Below are 22055 nucleotides of genomic sequence, written 5' to 3'. Positions count from 1 at the left end.
CCCACCAAAATCTAGACACAAATTGGGATCCCCTGTCAGAAACGATGTTTTCCGGGATACCATGTAAACGAACCACATTCTGAAAAAACAGAGGGACCAACTCCGATGAAGAAGGCAATTTGGGCAAGGGCACCAAATGAACCATTTTAGAAAAACGGTCACACACCACCCAGATGACGGACATTTTCTGAGAAACCGGGAGATCTGAAATAAAGTCCATAGAGATGTGCGTCCAAGGCCTCTTCGGAATAGGCAAGAGCAACAACAATCCACTAGCCCGAGAACAGCAAGGCTTGGCCCGAGCACAAACATCACAAGACTGTACAAAAGTACGCACATCCCGAGACAGGGAAGGCCACCAGAAGGACCTGGCCACCAAATCTCTGGTACCAAAGATTCCAGGGTGGCCTGCCAACACAGAAGAGTGAACCTCCAAGATGACTCTACTGGTCCACTCATCTGGAACAAACAGTCTCCCAGGCGGACAACGATCAGGCCTATCCGCCTGAAATTCCTGCAAAGCACGTCGCAAGTCTGGGGAGACAGCAGACAATATCACCCCATCCTTAAGGATACCTGTAGGCTCAGAATCACCAGGGGAGTCAGGCTCAAAACTCCTAGAAAGGGCATCTGCCTTCACATTTTTAGAACCTGGTAGATATGAGACCACAAAATTAAACCGGGAGAAAAACAACGACCAGCGCGCCTGTCTAGGATTCAGACTCCTGGCAGACTCAAGGTAAATCAGATTCTTGTGATCAGTCAAGACCACCACCTGATGCCTAGCACCCTCAAGCCAATGACGCCACTCCTCAAATGCCCATTTCATGGCCAAAAGCTCCCAATTACCAACATCATAATTTCGCTCGGCAGGCGAAAATGTTCGAGAAAAGAACGCACATGGTCTCATCACCGAGCAATCGGAACTTCTCTGCGACAAAACCGCCCCCGCTCCGATCTCGAAAGCATCAACTTCAACCTGAAAAGGGAGTGAAACATCAGGCTGGCGCAACACATGGGCAGAAGAAAAGCGGTGCTTAAGCTCCCGAAAGGCCTCCACAGCCACCGAGGACCAATCGGCAACATCAGCACCCTTCCTAGTCAAATCCGTTAGAGGCTTAACAACACTTGAAAAACCAGTTATAAATCGACGATAGAAATTAGCAAAGCCCAAGAATTTCTGAAGACTCTTAAGGGAAGTAGGTTGCGTCCAATCACAAATAGCCCGAACCTTGACAGGATCCATTTCAATAGAAGAAGGGGAAAAAATGTACCCCAAAAAAGAGATCTTCTGAACCCCAAAAATACACTTTGAACCCTTTACAAACAAAGAATTGGCCCGAAAACCTGAAAAACCTTCCTGACCTGTTGAACATGCGACTCCCAGTCATCAGAAAAAATCAAAATATCATCCAAATACACGATCATAAATTTATCCAGATATTCACGGAAAATATTGTGCATAAAGGACTGAAAGACTGAAGGGGCATTAGAAAGACCAAAAGGCATTACCAAATACTCAAAATGGCCCTCGGGCGTATTAAATGCAGTTTTCCACTCATCTCCCTGCTTAATCCGCACCAAATTATACGCACCCCGAAGATCAATCTTAGAGAACCACCTTGCCCCCTCAATACGAGCAAACAAATCAGTCAACAGTGGCAAAGGATACTGATATTTGACTGTAATCTTATTCAACAGCCGATAATCAATACAAGGCCTCAGGGAACTATCTTTTTTACCCACGAAAAAAAAACCTGCTCCTAAAGGGGATGAGGATGGACGGATATGTCCCTTTTCCAAGGACTCCTTAATATACTCTCGCATAGCAGCATGCTCTGGCACTGACAGGTTGAACAAACGACGTTTAGGAAATTTGCTGCCAGGAATCAAATCTATAGCACAATCGCAATCCCTGTGAGGAGGGAGCGAACTAAGTTTAGGCTCCTCAAAAACATCACAGTAGTCACACAAAAATGCCGGAACCTCAGAGGGAGTAGATGAAGCAATGGAAACCAAAGGTACTTCCCCATGAGCCCCGACATCCCCAGCTTAATACGGACATTGTTTTCCAGTCAAGAACTGGGTTATGAGTTTGTAACCATGGCAATCCAAGCACTAAGACATCATGCAAGTTATGCAACACAAGGAATTGAATCACCTCCTGATGGTCTGGAGTCATACACATAGTCACTTGTGTCCAGTATTGAGGTTTATTCCTAGCCAATGGTGTGGAGTCAATACCCTTCAGAGGAATGGGGACTTCCAGAGACTCTAGACTAAAAACACAGCGCCTGGCAAAGGACCAATCCATAAGACTCAGGGCGGCGCCAGAGTCCACATAGGCATTCACGGTAATAGATGATAACGAACAAATCAAAGTCACAGACAAAATAAACTTAGACTGCAAAGTGCTTAGAGCATGCTGATATAACATGAGCAGAATCACCACAATAGAAGCACAACCCATTCTTACGCCTATAATTCTGCCGTTCACTTCTGGACAGAATTCTATCACATTGCATATTCTCCGGTGCCTGCTCAGAAGGCACCGCCAAATGGTGCACAGGTTTGCGCTCCCGTAAACGCCGGTCAATCTGAATAGCCATTGTCATGGACTCATTCAGACCTGTGGGCGCAGGAAACCCCACCATGACATCTTTAACGGCGTCAGAGAGACCCTCTCTGAAATTCGCCGCCAGGGCGCACTCATTCCACTGAGTAAGCACAGACCATTTTTGAAATTTTTGAGAATATATTTCAGCTTCATCTTGCCCTTGAGAGAGGGCTATCAAGGCTTTTTCAGCCTGAATCTCCAAATTAGGTTCCTCATAGAGCAACCCCAGCGCCAGAAAAAACGCATCCACACTGAGCAGCGCAGGATCCCCTGGCGCCAATGCAAATGCCCAATTCTGGGGGTCACCCCGCAGCAAGGAAATAACAATCTTAACCTGCTGAGCGGGGTTTCCAGCGGAGTGAGATCTCAGAGAGAGTTACAATTTACAATTGTGCTTAAAATTCAAAAAACGAGTTCTATCTCCAGAAAAAAACTCTGGTATAGGAATTTTGGGTTCAGACATCGGAGCATGTATGACAAAGTCTTGAATATTTTGAACCTTAGAAGCAAGAATATTCAGATTTGAAGCTAAATTCTGGATATCCATTTCACAGCAGCTGAGATCTGAGCCATTCAGGGATTAAGAGGAGGGAAAAGCAGCAGACTGCAATTATGGCTAGACAGACCTCAGGGTAAAAAAAAAGACCTCAGGGTAAAAAAAAAAAAAAACAGGTGTCAGAAACTTCTTTTCTCTCTTTCTTCAGCCAATACTTTTAACACATTTGAGGCCGGCTATACTGTCATGATTCCCAATGGCAGGGATATAAACAAAAACAGGACCAGCTCTAGGATGATGGAAACTAAGCTGACCGCGATGCTGAACCTCACGCACAACTACCAGTAGCCGGGGGACGTGCCTGCGTTTTATCCCTAGACGTCTCGCGCCAGCCGGAGATCTAGCTACCCCTAGTAGAGGAAACACAGACCTGGCTTGCCTCCAGAGAACCCCAAAGTGATAGTAGCCCCCAACATATAATGACGGTTAATTAAGAAGAAAACACATACGTAGTATGAATACAGGTTCAGCAAAGAGAGGCCCACTAACTAGATAGCAGAAAATACAAAAGTGGACTTCGCGGTCAACTCAAAATCCTACAAAAAAAACCATCCTGAAATGACTTTAAACTCCGGTATCAACTCATGACACCGGAGTGGTCATTTCAGTTCACTAGAGCTTCCAGCAGCAAGATTCACATAAATGCACGCTGGACAAAAATACAAAAGATCCAAATGAATGCTGGACAAAACATGCACAAGGTACAGATGATATAACTTATCTGAATCAGCAGACTATGGAGCAGGTAGCAAGTAACAGAGGAACTGGTAACATTGATAGCCGGCACGAAAATGACTGAGAAGCCAGACTATATAGGAAACTCCCATTTCCTGATGGGAACAGGTGCACTGGAGATAACAGACAGAAGTCAGCCAGTACCACCAGTAGCCACCAGAGGGAGCCCACAAACAGAATTCACAACACTCGACCCTCCCTAAAACCACCCGCTTACCCTTTCCGTACCTGTCATTCTTTGACCGCCGAATCAAAAAGGAAATCCCTCCTCCCCAGAAATCAACATCCTCCGCCAACAAACCTCCTGCCCTAACTTTGTTGGGGGACACCAGCTCCCCCAATCTCAAAGCCCCAAAAACCGCCCAAGAATAAGCCAACCTGAACAAGGCAGCTTCGAAATGAGAACCACAAATTCTCCCAACCACATCTCCTAACCTAACTAACAAACTAAACGAAATGGGTCTACGCTTGTCAACACTAACTTTCCCACTCCGAAAACCCTTCAGGGCCCGCACTACGAGAAAATTCTTGGTAACATCAACCGACCCCTGCAGCTTAAAACCAAAAGCCAAGCCCGCCATAAATTTGTTCACTTTCGATACGGACCAACCCCACTCAGCCGCTTTACCCAACAAAAACAATACCGCCATTGTCCTGTCACTGTCGGATTCAGCCACTCCCCAGTGACCGGACCAGCTCTCCCAGATGTCCCAAGCCGATTTGTAAGCGAGCCGCGTCGACCTTGAGACTGAGGATTGAATCAACCGGCCTCCTCGTCCGCAACAATTTTCCACAAACGTGAAGGGCATACCACTCCTGAAGCGTCCGCATCTGGGGCCAACTCCCGGAAACGTTCCCACTGTGAACGAGACAAAGCATCTGCTATAGAATTCTGGACACAAAATTATCTGAAAACTTGAGGGGGAGGGTTCTTGGAGCTAAAAGATCTGGCATATATATATAGGCAAAACCAACCCTTTTTTACCCTCAGCCGTAACCACCAGCTCGAAGGCACCATGTAACCCTTTTTCAGGGCAGACCAAAAACCCCAAAGCTCCCAAGGACAATCCCGTCCAGAGCGCGTAACCACAAGCCAGATCCACCCCCATCCAATTGACCTTCCTCCAATAAACATCACCAACTCCAAGAACCCTGCCCCCCTGCCAACCACGAACAGCCCTGACCACAAACGTGAAAGGCATACCACTCCTGAAGCGTCCGCATCTGGGGCCAACTCCCAGAAACGCTCCCACTGTGAACGAGACAAAGCATCTGCTATAGAATTCTGGACAAAAAAATATCTGAAAACTTGAGGGGGAGGGTTCTTGGAGCTAAAAGATCTGGCATATATATATATATAGGCAAAACCAACCCTTTTTTACCCTCAGCCGTGAACGAGACAAAGCATCTGCTATAGAATTCTGGACACCCGGAACATGTACCGCAGTAATGTATGCATTCAACTCCAAGCATCGCAACACCAGTTCCCTAACCAGTCTAATCACCGAGGGAGAGGAAGAGGTAAGGCTATTGATGATAGCGACTACGCTTAAATTATCACAGTGAAACCTGACCTTCTGATTTTGAAAAAACGTCACCCCAAATCACAACTGACACCACAATTGGGAACAATTCCAGGAGAGCAATATTCTTAGTTAGACCCTGCTTCCGCCATCCCTCTGGCCACACATCTGCACTCCACCGACCTCCGCAATACGTGCCGTATCCAACCGAACCTGCTGCATCCGTGTAAATTTCACAATCAAAATCGTTCATGGCTTCCAACTGAATCAAGGAGTGACCATTAAAATTTGACAAAAACGCTGCCAAACCACCAAATTTTCCCTATGCTCCTTGGTTAAACGGACAAAATGATATGCCGCCCTGATTCCGGCCGTTGCCAACGACAACCTACGGCAAAAAATCCGACCAATGGGCATAATCCGGCACGCAAAATTCAAACGCCCCAAAAGGGACTGCAACTCTTTCAAAGTCACCTTACGCAAACGACCAATCCTGTATACCTCTTGCACCAGTAACAAAAGCTTGTCCTCGGGTAACCTACACTCCATCCTCTCTGAATCAATAAGGATGCCCAAAAAACTCAAAACTACCCGGTCCCTCCGTCTTCTCTTTCGCCAACGGAACACCAAAACACCCAGCCATCCACTCCATGGTAGCTAACAAATTCCTGCATACGGCAGAATCGGGGGGCCAATAAACAAAAAATCATCCAAATAATGAATGGCGGAACACCGGAAACATCCCTAACCACCCATTCCAGAAAAGTGCTAAACATCTCAAACAGAGAACAAGAAATCGAACAGCCCATAGGCAAACATCTATCAAGATAAAAACCACCGTTCCAATAACAACCCAACAAAGGAATGCTATCCGCGTGAACCGGGAGCAGCCGAAATGCCGATTCAATATCCGTTTTAGTCAGTAAAGCCCCTTCTCCATATCGCCGTACCCACTGTACCGCTGCGTCAAACGAGGTATACACCACGGAACATAATTCCCCATCTATGCCGTCATTAACTGACCTACCCCTCATATACGACAAATGTTGGATCAACCGAAACTTGTTCGGCTCCTTCTTGGGCACCACCCCCAATGGTGAAATGATCATACCTTCAATTGGCAATGAACTAAATGGCCCTGCCATCCTACCCATTTCCACCTCCTTCGCCAACTTACAACTGACTACCGCAGCATGTAAATCTGCTGACCTCAAATTCTTAGTAGTAAAGGGAACCGCATGAGAAGGGGCAGGAATACGAAAACCCTCAGAAAAACCTCGTAAAAGAATTCCCGCTTTTTCATGATCTGGGTATCTATTTAGATAGGGGGCCATCCTTTGAAGACTCACCAGTGTCTCCCCCTTGACGGCCACCCATTCCTGGCTTACCCTTGGCTTTTTTGAAACATTTTGACGCTCCATGGGAGCTCCCGTTGCAATGGGAACAAACGTGCCTAAATTTGCAGGAGTTCCCGTACTTACATTGGCCATCATTGAATTGCCAACAAGTACCTGACATCTCTTTCCCACCCTGGGCCCCCTGACTTCCGCTGGCATGTCCTGACTGCTGGTTGCTGGTGCTCCCGCTCCCCTGAAAGGACTGCCCGTATCTCACCGGGGCCATGACTTTCAACCAAAGCCCAATATCCTTGTGATCCCATTTGATTTCGGGTCTGACTGCCTTCCTCTGACGGAACTGCTCGTCATAACGCAGCCACGCCTGACCCCCATATGTACGATATGCCTCACCTATCGAGTCAAAGTAGCAAAACAGGCCCGAACAGTTATCCGGAAATCTCTCACCTATGACGCTAGCCACTATCGCAAACGCCTGCTGCCAATTAACGAAGGTTTGCGGAATCAACCGCCACCTCCTCTTCTCCTCCTCCTCTTTTTTACTGTCCTCCTTCTAACTCTTTTCTAAGTTAAACTTTTCTAAAGGAAGTAGGAAGGAAATCTCAGCGTGTTAAGTCTCCTGATGATGCAGTTAAGTGGCCATGCTAAGCGAGAAGTCACGGCATGGGCAACTGATCTAAAAAGGTACTGTTGAACGCGTATTTGCTGGATTAAAAGCTACATTTGAAACAACTGCCAGCAGCAAAGCTAAAGTACGATTCTTTAATTGCAAACAAAAAGCTAATGAGGGAATGAGAGATTTTGCCTTAAACCTGCAGGAAGCCCTTAAATCACTTACACTGGCTGAACCCATTTTTAACACTGGAGAGGATAAACTACTAAGAGATCAATTTATTGAGGGACTCTACACCCCTTCTCACCGGGGGCATGTGAGCATGCTTGTTTTTAAGAACCCTGAATTGACATTTGCCCAATTAAAAGAGAGCGCTATATGTCTCCAGCTGGCAGAGGCACCTCGGGATCAGGATTTTGCGCAACCCATGGCAGGTGCATCTCAACAACAGGAAGTGCCAGTGACATCGGCTATGTCTAGGGCCATTGCTAAGCCCCTGGGGCCTAGTACTAATGAGACTCTTCAACAAAAGCTTGACTCTTTAACTGATGTTGTTGCTTCAATGGCTAAAACCATGCAGGAGATGAGAGGACTCAAGATAGAGTTGGCAAACCGTAGAGAGGATGTCCCATGGATGAGACCCCGGAGATACCCGACATGGAGAGGGCAACCCCGCGACCGTTTCCAACCGGATGGACAGCCCATTTGCCGCCGTTGCCAGCAGCCAGGCCACTTTGCACGAGATTGTGGTTTAAACGGGAATCCCCTGGGAATGCGGCCCGCTTCGCAGGAATGAATTTTCAAGGCCCAACACCCTGGCACGACAGGTACATCGGAGGACGACCTATCATCCCTATCGTGCTGGACGGAATTCCCCTCAACGCTTTGTTGGATACAGGTTCCCAGATTTCATCTATACCATATATCCTTTATAAGAGGTACTGGGCTGATGTAGATATTGATAAAGGGCCCTCTGATGTTGAACTAGATATATGGGCCAGTAATGGTAAGTTGGTACCGAAACTAGGATTCAGGGAGATGACCATAAAGATTGGTAAAGCAGAATTGAAGAAACAGGGTATAATTGTCGTTGATGTTGACCGGCAGAACTGTGAACCAACTGTATTGATAGGAATGAAGGTGTTAGAGAACTGCTTTTCCAAAGTTATTTCTGTCTTACAGCAAATTGCTGAAACTGCCCGATCCTGCCAGCAGAGAGTTCTCAGGAGGGAAATAAAAATATTAATGTTAAGGCAACAGGTAGAAGTTGCAGGTGGAGAAATCGGCAGTGTGAGGGTGAGTGATCCAACGTCTATTGTAATCCCACCAAAAACAGAAATGCTGGTATGGTGTAGAACGGCCATTGGTACTAAAGGACGAGACTATCAAGCCTTAATAGAACCAGTGTACACCGACAGCAGGCCCACTATACTCACGGCACGAGGGGTGGTCGAGGTACACCGGGGACGGGTGCCGGTACGACTTTTGAACTGTGGAGAGGAAGAGGTCACTTTGCCAAGGTACGCTACAGTGGCAAAGTTATATACTGTTGACAACAATGCCATCACAACCGTTGAGTCCTTAGAATCGACCTGTCAGGTGGAAAATAACGGCTCAGATGGAGAATCGGAGGATTGGTGCCAACAGCTAGACGTGGGCGTAGATTCAACACCTACCCATCAAAGACAAGGGGTGTATCGATTAGTGATGGAATAAAAGAAGGGCTCGGGGGGACAATAAAACAGGATATTTTGGAAAGACAACCTGTAGTCTGTCTCTCTGATTTATTTCCCCAATTGTAGGTGCCTATTAACAGCGATACCTGAGGTTGGTTCCATTGGAGAGAAAATCTCGTCTTTAACAAGGGGCTCATAGTACCAGAAAAACTGTTAGTGTAGGAGCCGAGGAATAAATGGAGGATGACGAGGTGATGTATGTGCGGATAATGATCACCTGTCTTTTCGTGGTTGGCAAGAGGGGACGGTGGAAGCTAGCTTGAGTGTTTCCCCGCCACCAACACACCATGGACTTCATTTTCTGCAATGTGATGCGCATATTGTTAGGATTAGAAATAGTTCTGACTACTGGGTTGCCACTCTGTTAGATCCATGGGTACAAGAGTACATTTTGCTAGATGCCTCCCTCACCCCCTCCCCAGAAGTAGGGATACGTGCATACTGTAGTATCGTAACACGCTTGTAGACAATCTTAAGGTGTGCTTATCCACAAAACAACAGTGAGGCACACAGCGTGCATCACAGCTCTAGATTTCCATCCTTGGGGACATTGAATCATCAACGCAAAAACCTTAGCAGCAGCAGCATTGTAAGTGGCAGAAGTAATATCTTTAAGTCATTTCCCCTGAAAGTACAGACCGCCTAGCTTTCAAGATGAACAAGTTATGGATCTTAAATTAACTTTTGCGCCCCAGTTGCTGATTGGGCAGGCTAGTAGAAAGTGTACAAATATCAGAAATCAGGTGTGAACAGGTGCTTACTAAGAGTAGCCATCTCCTTATACAACCAACAAATAAAGAAGCGCTCTATAGCATGCTAACATGAATTATGAAACTTGAATTGCATTACTGTTCTAGAAAATAGGAAAAATTGAGAATACTTAGCACATAAATTGGCTAATTTACATGTACCTGGCAGCCACAATAAGGCGATTCTCGTTGCTGGGACCTATCCTAATGTGAATCCTCTCTTAGACTAAAGCCTACATCTCTACAGGAAGGCAAGGTCATGCTGTAATTAAAAACGCCTGAAGGTGAGGAGTGGAGGACTCACGCCGGCGAGACGCGAGTGGGGGAAGAGGCACCATTGCTGCAGTACAGGTAGACTATGCTTTGGGTCTTGCAGCACAGTCTTGTGCATTACATAGCTTGACAACAGTTATAGGTCTCCTCATTATATAGAATTTAAATGCACTATGCAATTTAGCATTTAATCAGCAATGTCTGTCTATCTTATGCTTTGGAACTAGGATTTCCCTATGTGTTACCCAGTTGTCACATGATATATTTTGGTTGCTCCTAATTCTACTATGGTTGTCACTGACTGGCTGTGCTGCCAGAGCTTGGCTCACTGCTGAGCAGATTGGCCCACCAGCCTTTTGGTTGTTTTTAATGTTGAATATTGTGTCTATAAAGTTGTTTACTATTTGGCAGCTCCTGGTGCGCTGTCTTTTATATGGTCATGATTTGCCCTTTTTGGCGCTGAACTGTATTTTTACGGGAGTGCAAGGATACACATGGCCATATATATATAGACCATATCTGTCACATGTAATTACTAATTACTGGTAATATAATTTTTTTGCCTCTAGGTGCTTACTAAGAGTCGCCATCTCCATATACAACCAACAAATAAAGTAGCACTCTGTAGCGCTACAGCATGCAAACATGAAACTCGTTATTGCAGTTTGAGACACCTTTGTTGTGGCTTCTGTTACTACCGATGCAACAAACAATTAAAAGATGTGTCCACCCGTTACCTTTCTTTTTAAAGCCCCTAATATTTCCGCTATTCCTCCTCCTGAGTCATCACAAGCCAATTTTTTTGTAAATGGAGACTCTTAAGTCAGGTTTCCTTGTTGAATCTTGCCTGTAGAGGCAGGGGTGTCAGAACACCATTTTACTATTTCTAGTCTGGGCAAAATTGATGTCACTTTAGTGGAGTGTGACATTTTTTTTTTAAATGTGGAGACTCCAAGTTGGGTTTCTTTGTGGTAAATTGCTTGTAGTGGAAGAGGACTCAGAGCACCAGGCCTATACCTCTTACTCATCAACATCTTACTGATCAATTTGTAAGCTAGAAATACTGAGCCAGAACATGTCCCATCCAACCATTTTGCATCATAAAAAAAATTTCCACTGCGGCTCAGTTGATGCCACTTTTCCTGGTGTGTGCCCCTAAATTTTGTAAATATTTGGACTTCAAGTTGGGTCTCCACGTGAATTTGGCAGGGCTCTCAGAGCACCAGTCCTACAACTGTCACTCATCCAACTGTTACTAATTAATATTTCAGCTACAAATGCAGGTCCAAGCCCTGTCCCATGCTGGGCAACTATTTAATTCGTACTCTGGGTCAATTGATGCCACTGCTCATGGCGTCTGTCCCATGGTTTGGATTTGGATGGGTTGGGATAAGTGTGAAGTTTGCCAATCCGAGCCGAACCTTAAAAGGTTCGCTCATCTTTACTGGAGAATAGAAAGATAATATAGCATGGTATTTCTGATGGTTTCATCATTTCCCTATTTAAGGGACAGGGTTGTACAATATTTGACGATTTATAGTCCATATTAAAATTTAGTTATGTTGCAAGGGTAAAAATTTCCAAGGAACTACAAAAAGATAAGAGTTGATGGCCCCTTTGACTATCCATTATTTTCTACCATTAAAATTTCTCCTCTAGGTATTGTTCCCAAAAAAGAACCAGGATCTTTTAGACTAATACACCATCTATCTTACCCTACTAGATCATAATTAAATGATGTGGATAAATCATTTTCGTCTGTTTAACAATGCATTGTTTAACATGATAGAAACAGGGAAAACACATAAGGCCACTAAGGAAAAATCCAAACATTGTAAATGATCAGGAGTTAACCATAAAGAAATCCATAGCCTATATAATAGGACAGTGTGGGACACACTGCACACTTCAACAAACCAAAACCACAAAAGAACCACAGTGAAATAGTCCAAAATAAACAAATATTAAAAAATTTTATTTATATCAACTAAAGTCACTGACAAATAAAAGGGCTAAAATTGGCAACAAATCGCATAATATAGGGCAGAAAAAACAGGGCAGCAATCCTGATAGGTGTGTGTCAAGTCCACATTAATAAATATATATAAAGAATCCATGTGGAACTCATCATTATAAACTGGATGTATATAATATATAAATAAGTCAGTCTTACATGATTCACATAGAAGAGTATCATTTAAAGTGCATAGATGTTGGTCATAAACATGGAGTAAACATACCAGATGGAAGAACTCAGAATGCCACATTGTCTCCCGCCCACCACGACACGCGTTTCACAAACTTTCCTTCCTCAGGGGGAGTGCCAGGATACAATGCAGTGGCTATTTATAGCTGCCATATCCGCAAAACACTATCAGAGCACCACCCACTGCAACCCCATCACACCTGCTGGCGTTGATACACACGGGCCCATGTGTCCAAACGTCAGACAGCGGACAGAAGTGGAGGAGGTGGGGATAGGCTGCGATCAGCCCATGCGCTAAAAGTAATCCAGCAGCCATTTTATTTAAGGGCATTATTAGTTTCCTAAAGGCGCTTTGGGGTGGGCGGGAGACAGCATGGCATCCATTGTTCTTCCATCTGGTATGTTCACTCTATGATTGTGACCAACATCTATGCACTTTAAATGATACGCTTCTATGTGAACCATGTAAGACTGACTTATTTATATATTATTTACATCCAGTTTATAATGATGAGTTCCACATGGAATGTTTCTTTATATATATATTTATTAATGTGGACTTGACACACATACCTATCAAATTGTTGCCAATTTTAGCCCATTTATTTGTCAGTAACTTTGTTTGATACGAATAAAAAAAATTTAATATTTGTTTATTTTGGACTATTTCACTGTGGTTCTTTTGTGGTTTTGCATTGTTTAACATGGCAATGGAAATTTTTAAAACACTTGGTCATAAAGCATTATTGGCAAAGTCGGATATAAAAGTCGCATTTAGGCTTTACAAGTACAATAATCTTAAACAATACAAGTCATAACTGGTACAGGAGGAGAGAGGACCCTGCCCGCGAAGGCTCACAATCTACAAGGGATGGGTGAGAATACAGTAGGTGAGGATAGAGCTGGTCATGCAGCGGTTTGGTGGATCGGTGGTTACTGCAGGTTGTAGGCTTGTCGGAAGAGGTGGGTCTTCAGGCTCTTTTTGAAGGTTTCGATGGTAGGCGAGAGTCTGATGTGTTGTGGTAGAGGGTTCCAGAGTAGGGGTGATACGCGAGAGAAATCTTGTATACGATTGTGGAAAGAGGAGATAAGAGGGGAGTAGAGAAGGAGATCTTGTGAGGATCGGAGGTTGCGTGTAGGTAACGGGAGACGAGGTCACAGATGTATGGAGGAGACAGGTTGTGGATGGCCTTGTATGTCATGGTTAGGGTTTTGTACTGGAGTCTCTGGGCAATGGGGAGCCAGTGAAGGGATTGACAGAGGGGAGAGGCCAGGGAATAGCGGGGGACAGGTGGATTAGTCAGGCAGCAGAGTTTAGAATAGATTGGAGGGGTGCGAGAGTGTTAGAGGGGAGGCCACAGAGCAGGAGGTTGCAGTAGTCAAGGCGAGAGATGATCAGGGCATGGACTAGGGTTTTTGCAGATTCTTGGTTGAGGAATGTACGGATTCGTGAAATATTTTTGAGTTTAAGTCGGCAGGAAGTGGAAAGGGCTTGGATATGTAGTTTGAAGGAGAGATCAGCGTCAAGGATTACCCCGAGGCAGCGAGCTTGTGGGACTGGGGAGAGTGGGCAGCCATATACTGTAATGGATAGGTTCGTTGGGGGGGTCGCGTGAGATGGGGGAAAGATGATGAATTCTGTTTTGTCCATGTTAAGTTTCAGAAATCTAGCGGTGAAGGATGAAATAGTAGACAGACATTGAGGGATTCGGGTTAGTATGGAGGTGATATCTGGTCCAGAGATGTAGATCTGTGTGTCATCAGCAAAGAGGTGATACTGAAAGCCATGAGATTCTATGAGCTGTCCCAGGCCAAAGGTGTAAATGGAGAAGAGCAGGGGCCCTAGAACTGAACCTTGTGGGACTCCGACAGATAGGGGGCGAGGTGAGGAGGTGGTGTGAGTGGGAGACGCTGAATGTCCGGTCTGTTAGGTATGATGAGATCCAGGATAGGGCCAAGTCTGTGATGCCAGACTTGCCAAATTTTGTCAGCTGGCACCAGACGCAAACAAAGAAGGAACAGCCTGTCTACCTCATCTATGGGAGATAATTCGGGAGCTTATAACTACCAACTTCCTGTTTGGACCTAGGGGGGGTTATATTCTATTTGTTCTTCCCAAATTTCCACGGGAGACCTTGTAGTCCAGGGCAGGTTCCGTTCCCAGGGTTGGTCTGATTGCAGAACCTGTGATGACGTCCTGATCGCAGGACCTGTGATGACGTCTCGGTCACATGACCGTGACGTCATGGCAGGTCCTTCTGCCACCGTAAAAGATGGCGGCCGTCGCAAACGCCTACGGAGGGTGAGTATAGCATGGTATTTTTTGTAATCAAATTTGTTACATTACATTTTTTAATATTGATGTGGCATAGGCAGCGTCAATAGTAAAAAGTTGTTGACACCAAGGTTTAGCGGCGGCAACGGATTGTGTTATCCCTGTGTTTAGCGAGGCCAGAGGGGAGTATGCGAGCGACAGGCATTGACTTCAGGGAGTAAGGAGCGGCCATTTTATTCTGGACTGTGCCCGTTGCTGATTGGTCGCGTCAGCCATGACAGGCAGCTGGCGAGAACAATCAGCGAATGAATAACCGTGAGTGAAGGACATACAGACTGACAGACGGAAGTGACCCTTACAATTATACGTTAAATTATTTTATAGTGTTGTGTGATGTAATGTTAACTTTATATTACACAGGAGGTGGCGAATGTGAAATGTTATTTTTTGTATACTAATGTTTTCCTTATCTTTTCACAGAACACACAGCAGCACCCTCGAACCTGTTCGGCCATCTGGAGCGGTCCTTCATGAATCGCCATCTGTAAAATCTTATAATATATATAATCACTTACATATTGATAAATCAAATAATGAACCAGGGCCTAGGTAGAGTGTGTGTGTCAGCTATTCCGGAGATCCTGGGTTGACCATCTGTCCCCTGCATGTCAAAATCTAGAGGTTACTTGTCAATTGGAGCTATAAGTAGTTGACTAAGGTTACTTCTAGCTGGTAAACAAAATATAAATAGGCAACATAGCATGAGGTAATGCATGGAGTCATTAGGAATATTCTGGAATCTACTTTTATGGTATAAGTTAGGGACATGGAACTGGATCACCTTATGTGGATATTATGTAGGAGAAAATAGTAACCCATGAAGGTCTATGGGACAGAATTGTATATAAACCGTCTGGTCTCAGCATGGGTCAGTTCTCATACCTTGAGACTCTCTCCACATGGACGAACACATCATGCCACAAGACCATATGTAAGATCAATGCTTGCTTCCATTTTCTTTTTAACCAAATACTTAAATTTGTGTGCAATGAACTTATAATTTACTTTTTCTTCATTTTTGTAATCACTTTCTGATTGGACATTAAATAAGTTTTGTTTTATCCACACAATTCTATTTTTTTGCTTTTCTTTTCAATCCTCACTGAGATACTTTTTCTAACATTTTGGCGAGCCAGAGCCAGATCTGTCTTTTGTTTGTGGAATTCAGCCCCTTCAGGGGGGAGAATTGCTAAAAAACACCTGTTTGAGTTGTTCAAGGCGCAGGAATTCCACTATATCGTGTTACAAGAGTCAGACGGAACCTACAGACAGAAGTGAGGATTCGTGAAAGCTGCATGTCCCATCCGGACGGAGCTCTGAAGAATCAGTAAAGACAGAGGATCATCTTCCATTTGACGATTGGATCATTCCAGGAGGAAAAGATATTCCATAGGTAAGAAAATGGAGTTTATCCATGAATACTCTAAGAAAAGTAATATACAGTTTCAGTTTGTTCATAGCCATACAAATGCACAATTATGGTCTAGTTTGTATAGTCAATGTGAAGCAGAGAATCTTAAAATTGATAAAGAGGTTTTTTTCTGTAAAAAAGTTACAAAGGAAGCTTCAGAATGTAATGCACATGGTCCGATTGTACAATAATTTAGTTTTTGATAAAACTGAAACTCAGACACAAATATGTACTATCACACAAGACATTGATCATACTGACATACAAGGAGACACACATGAAGCTGACGGGGATTACTTTGATTGTCCAAATTGTTTGATATTGTCTGAACATATTGAACAATTGGAAGATCAAATCGATACCCGAACAGAATTATTGTCCAAATTGAGACAAGATATTAAAAAAGCTTCTGTTGTTACACGATCAAAAGACCAAGAAGACAATGCTGCCGCATCATTTATACCTGACACAGAAGAATTAGATGAAACGGTAGATTTACATGCAGAAGAATTACAACGGACAAAATTCCATGACAGAGCTGCACGCATTAATCTAAAAATACACGACCAGTTAATGAAAATTGCAAAAGACATTCCAAAATTCAATGACAAGATGGATGCCTTTTACAATTCAGACATTTTTGCATCGAACACAGATAAATACAATCTTAATGATGAACAGAAGAACAAGATTTTCAAAGTATGGTTACCCTCACATATGGGAAGAAGGTTACAGACCACACCCAGATTAAATGAGAATCATGAATTGACACATAGTACAAGAGAGGACAGACTTAGGCAATTAAACCTCTATGTCACGGGAGAGGCCACTCCCACTGCTGAAATTCTGGAACAATTAAAAACGAATATTAATGAGGATCCGTTTGCATTTTTGGTAAAATTTGAGCAGGCCTATAGAATGGTGATGGAAATTGGGCCTAATCAGGAACCAACATCCATGATCAGATTTTTTGTGAAAAAGTTCAAATATTTGGATCCTGCCTCAGAGCAAATGGCTAGTACTCAGCCATCATTGCAGGAAGCAACAGTTTTTATCGACAGAGTAAGGAGATCCATGAAGCAAAATCAGGTTAAAGCTAAAATAGCGGTAGTTCATGAGAAAAATGACAGTCACCTGAAACTTAGACCCACAGTAACATTCAAGAGCAGAGATTACGTAGAACAAAGAGGAAAAAATACTACACAAAGAAACAATATCCATTGTTATTTCTGTGGTATACCTGGACACTTAAAGTGGCAATGCAGGAAATTCTTGAGAGCAGAAGCAGAGACAGGTACACAAGGGACAGGTAATCTTGGAAGGGAAAACGGTCTCATGCCAAAAGTATCCACCAGACCTTCTGCACCTCCATTACAGTCTAATGCCCCCACTCACACTGACAACAGACAAACACAGTCACCGTATGCACCATTAATCAGACAGATCAGAGAGATGACAGTGAAGGAGACCGAGTCCAGAAATAGAATGCCGAGTGCTCTTAAAAAGGACTCTGGACTTCTCCCATCTCCTTCATCTTTCTGACAATCACAGACAATTCCAACACCTCATCCACTGGAATTTGTGACTCGAGTTACATTAGATGAATGTGGAAGACCATTTGTCAAGGTAAATCTAGCAGGACAGAATGTTGTATTTCTCATTGACACAGGAGCCCAATTAAGCGTCACAAATCTTGATCTGAAGACACAACCTGATTCACCAGTTTGTACAACTGTTGGTTTTAGTGGAAAAGGTGGAACTAGAGCAACCTTAGTTACTGATGTGATATAGGAAATACCTAGTTCTTTCAAAACAGGAATTGACATTTGGTATTGTCGTGACTCTGAAAATATACTTGGCACAGATTTTATGCAGAAATTTGGATGGGTTGTTGATCTAGGAAATCAAGTGATCTGGAAGGATTCTAATGGTTGTAAACCTGTAGTCATTGATCCTAGTGATTATAGCCATGTTGGAAGTATTTGCTTAAATGATGTTGTGTCAGCGGATCATCTGTGGCCTGAAACTGGTGGTGGCGAGGTATTGACAGAAATTGTACAGCTTTTTCCTTCTCTTTGGGCTCAGTTCAGGAATGAAGTTGGGACTATGAAAGATGTAATTGTGAATATCGAGGGGCGAGATCCTCCTCCACAGCGTCAGTATAAATTGCCTCCAGAATCAATTGAGTCTATGTCAAAGATCATACAGGAATTGTTAAAACAAGGTGTCATCAGAAACGCCAATTCTGTAAGTAACAATCCTTTGTGGTGTGTTTTGAAGTCTGATGGTTCTTATCGGATGATATTGGATCTGCGGATGTTTAATAAACATACTCCCAATGTAGCACCCATTGTTGCAGATACTCATGACATGATGGCAAGGCTGAATGCAAAGGCAAAATACTTTTCTGTACTAGACATCAGTAATGGCTTTTTCAGTATACCTCTTGAAAAGAGTTGTCAGTACAAGTTTGCATTTACTTTCTTGGATGAGCAATACCTGTTCTGCAGGTTACCTCAGGGAGCTCATTTGTCTCCGAGCATCTTTCATCAGGCATTGGCAAAGGTATTATCTAAATTTTCAAGGCCTGATTGTATTTTGCAGTACGTGGATGATATTTTATTGTCTACAGAGGATAAAGAGTCACATGTTTCACTTCTGAAAGAATTGTTTGAGCTGCTGCATGATGCAGGGTTGAAATTGAACACTAAGAAGGTAAAATTGATGCAGACTGAGGTCAGATTCTTAGGGGTATTGTTGAGTCCAGGAAAAAGGCAACCACTGCAGGAAAGGCAATTGCTTCTTTGCCAGTTCCAACATCACACAAGGCAGTACGGCATTTCTTGGGTCTTATAAATTTTTCAAGGGAGTTCATTGAGAATTTTGCAGACAAAGCCAGGCCTTTGTATGATCTTTTAAGAGTTGAGAACAGTGAGTACTTTGGTCCTTGGGGTGATGAACAACAAACCTCATTTGAACAATTGAAAATGAATTTACAAACTGCACCTGCTTTGTCCACAGTAGATCCTACGGCTCCATTTGCTTTGCAAGTGCACACATCAGAGACTTCTGTGTCTGCTGTGTTGCTGCAGTTGCAAGGAGAAGAGTGGAGAATTTTGGGCTATTTTTCTAAGCTTCTCTCACCTGTTGAAAGAGGGTTTGAGACATGTGCAAGACACCTGGTAGGTGTGTACTTTGCAGTCAAAGCAACTGAACACATTGTTGGGTTCAACAAAATCACTTTGCAAACTCCTCATTCTACACTAAAACTTCTCTTTGAGAACAATATCCCAGGTGTGTCACATCAGAGATTTGCTCATTGGTTACTGTCATTGTCTCCCAAACAAATTGAGGTAGATTACAAAGCCAAATATGTTCTTCCTCAATTGATGCAATATGAAGGACAAACTCATGATTGTTTACAGTCTTTTCAGGATCCAAGTCCATCGCTTTTCAGACGAAAGGCAGAGGCAACAGATGAACCAATTTTTGTAGATGGTTCCAGATTTTATGCAGATGGACATTACTATGCAGGATATTCCATTTTTTATCCCAAAAGAGAACAGGTTGTAAAACACAAATTACCAAGTCATTTCTCAGCTCAAAGAGCAGAGCTAGAAGCAGTAAAAATGGTACTACAGCTGAACGAAGCTGATGATCAGTGTCCCATTGTAATCTACAGTGATAGCTCCTATGTTGTTAGATCACTGACAGATTATTTGCCAGTTTGGGAAAAAAGAGGCTATGTAGATTCTTCAAATAAAACTCTTGTACATAGTGACACCCGGAAAACAATTTTCAAAATAGCATCAAAGAACCCTAATGGTTTTGCTATTGTCAAAGTACCTGCCCATAAAAAAACTGATGATGAGTTATCTGTAGGAAATGCTACTGCAGATAGGTTAGCCAAAGAGGCAGCCCTGACAGGAGAAGAAGTGTTTCAACCAGAGACTATTGAGCTTTTAGCAGTTCAAAGAACAGACACGCATATCCCTTCTTTTGCGGAAGAACAGGAGAAAGACACATCTCAAGTTGCTTCCCGGGTTGATCCAAAACCTCCCTTTGTTTGTGAAAACGGGGTTTTGTGTCATGACTTAAACGGGGAGTTGCGTCCTGTTGTACCAAAACATCTACAGGCTGAGTTCACAAAATATAATCATGAAAGTTTGGGTCATTTGGGCCAACAGAAATTGTTAGACATTCTCAGAGAGAAATTTTACTGGGAAAAGATGGAAGAGACAGTACAAAGTATTGTCCAATCATGTCTCATTTGTGCCCAAATTAATCCAAGACCAAAAGGAGAGAAACCGCCACTACTCCGAACCGCACCTGCAGATGGTCCATGGTCTACACTACAAATCGACTACATTGGTCCGTTACCATCAGGTAAAAATGGTCTCAGGTATGCATTGGTTGTAGTAGATGTTTTTTCCAAATGGGTTGAAATTTTACCTGTCAGAAAAGATGATGCTTTGTCTACAGCTAGAGCATTAGTTAATCATGTCTTTTGTACTTGGGGGATCCCAAGAATGATCTCCTCTGATAGAGGAAGTCACTTTACAGGAAAAATCATGCAAGCCGTTTGTACTATTCTAGGGGTACAACAACAGTTCCATGTACCTTACCATCCACAGTCTCCTGGTATTGTGGAAAGGATGAATAGGACAATAAAATCCAGAATTGCCAAGATGCTATTGGACAAAGGCAATACTTGGGTTGATGCCGTACCTTTTGTATTGTTGAGTGTGAGAGGAACAACTTCTTCCACAACTCAGTTCACTCCTTTTGAACTAATGACAGGAAGAAAAATGCCATTGATTTTTCCACATGAACCATTTTTGTCCACATCTCAAAAAGAAGCTTTTGCAAGGTCCAAATGGTTGCAATTGTTGCAGGAAAATTTGAAAACAATTCTTCCACATGCTGCATCAAGAATGCAGAGAATGGAGCCACCGAATGGAGCCACCATATGAGTCCAAATTCAAAAAAGGGGCTCAGGTGATGATCAAAACTTTCAGGAAGAATGGACCTTGGGAAAGTAACTGGGAAGGTCCCTTTGATATCATTGAAACCATGGGACAAGTTATGATTCTTGTGCAACGAGCATCTAATGTGGTTAATGGATGGAAGGGATTCAACACCAATCCTTCGGGAGAAGACGACAGTTCCCAAGAAAAGCTACTATCTGATGGGAATCGCATTTCTGCTGCTATGTACTATTTCAACTGTGATCTAAGCAGAAGACATCCTACATCGTGAAACAGACACTAGTGAAGTGAATGAACCTTTCAAAAGAACTTTACATTCGAGGAAACCAAGAGGATCAAGTCTACAAAACCTTAAAGAAGAAGATATACCGGACAATTCAGTAGATATTACTGGAAACATTTGCATGGGTTATGGGGTGAAATGACGGTACAAACACTGAACAATTAGACATTTTTTCATGCTTAAATTTTGTTTCTAAGGTAATGTGTCTACCTGGACAGGATAAAGTCATTTATCATTCATGTTTCAATAATCATACCTCATGTCATGCCAGAGTTGAGAATGTACACACGATCCATGACTTGGTGACACCAATAAGCGCTAATAAGATTTGTTTCCAAGTTATGTCAGAGAAGGAAGTTGTTTCTGCATACTTTCCATCCTGTGTACATGCTGAAAATCTGACAATAGGTTTATATTGTATTGAGGGAAATGTGAAAACTCTCTCAAAGAAGGAAGGAAGTATTAATGTTACATTAATAGGTTCAAGAAATCTAAAAATCCTTCCAATACAGTTCAATTTGTCTCAAATAAATAATTTTCCTTGGAATATGTGGACAAATGAGATAAAGAAAGACAAGGGTTTGTTAAATTTATTAACAAAACAATTAAAAGAAGCTGAAATTGTATTCAGACATGAGCAAGGTAATTTAAATGATATTGAACATGAATGGACGA

This window comes from Ranitomeya variabilis, chromosome 7 (genome assembly GCF_051348905.1).
Source record: "Ranitomeya variabilis isolate aRanVar5 chromosome 7, aRanVar5.hap1, whole genome shotgun sequence".
Taxonomy (NCBI): domain Eukaryota; kingdom Metazoa; phylum Chordata; class Amphibia; order Anura; family Dendrobatidae; genus Ranitomeya; species Ranitomeya variabilis.
Note: the sequence above shows the minus strand (reverse complement) of the source record.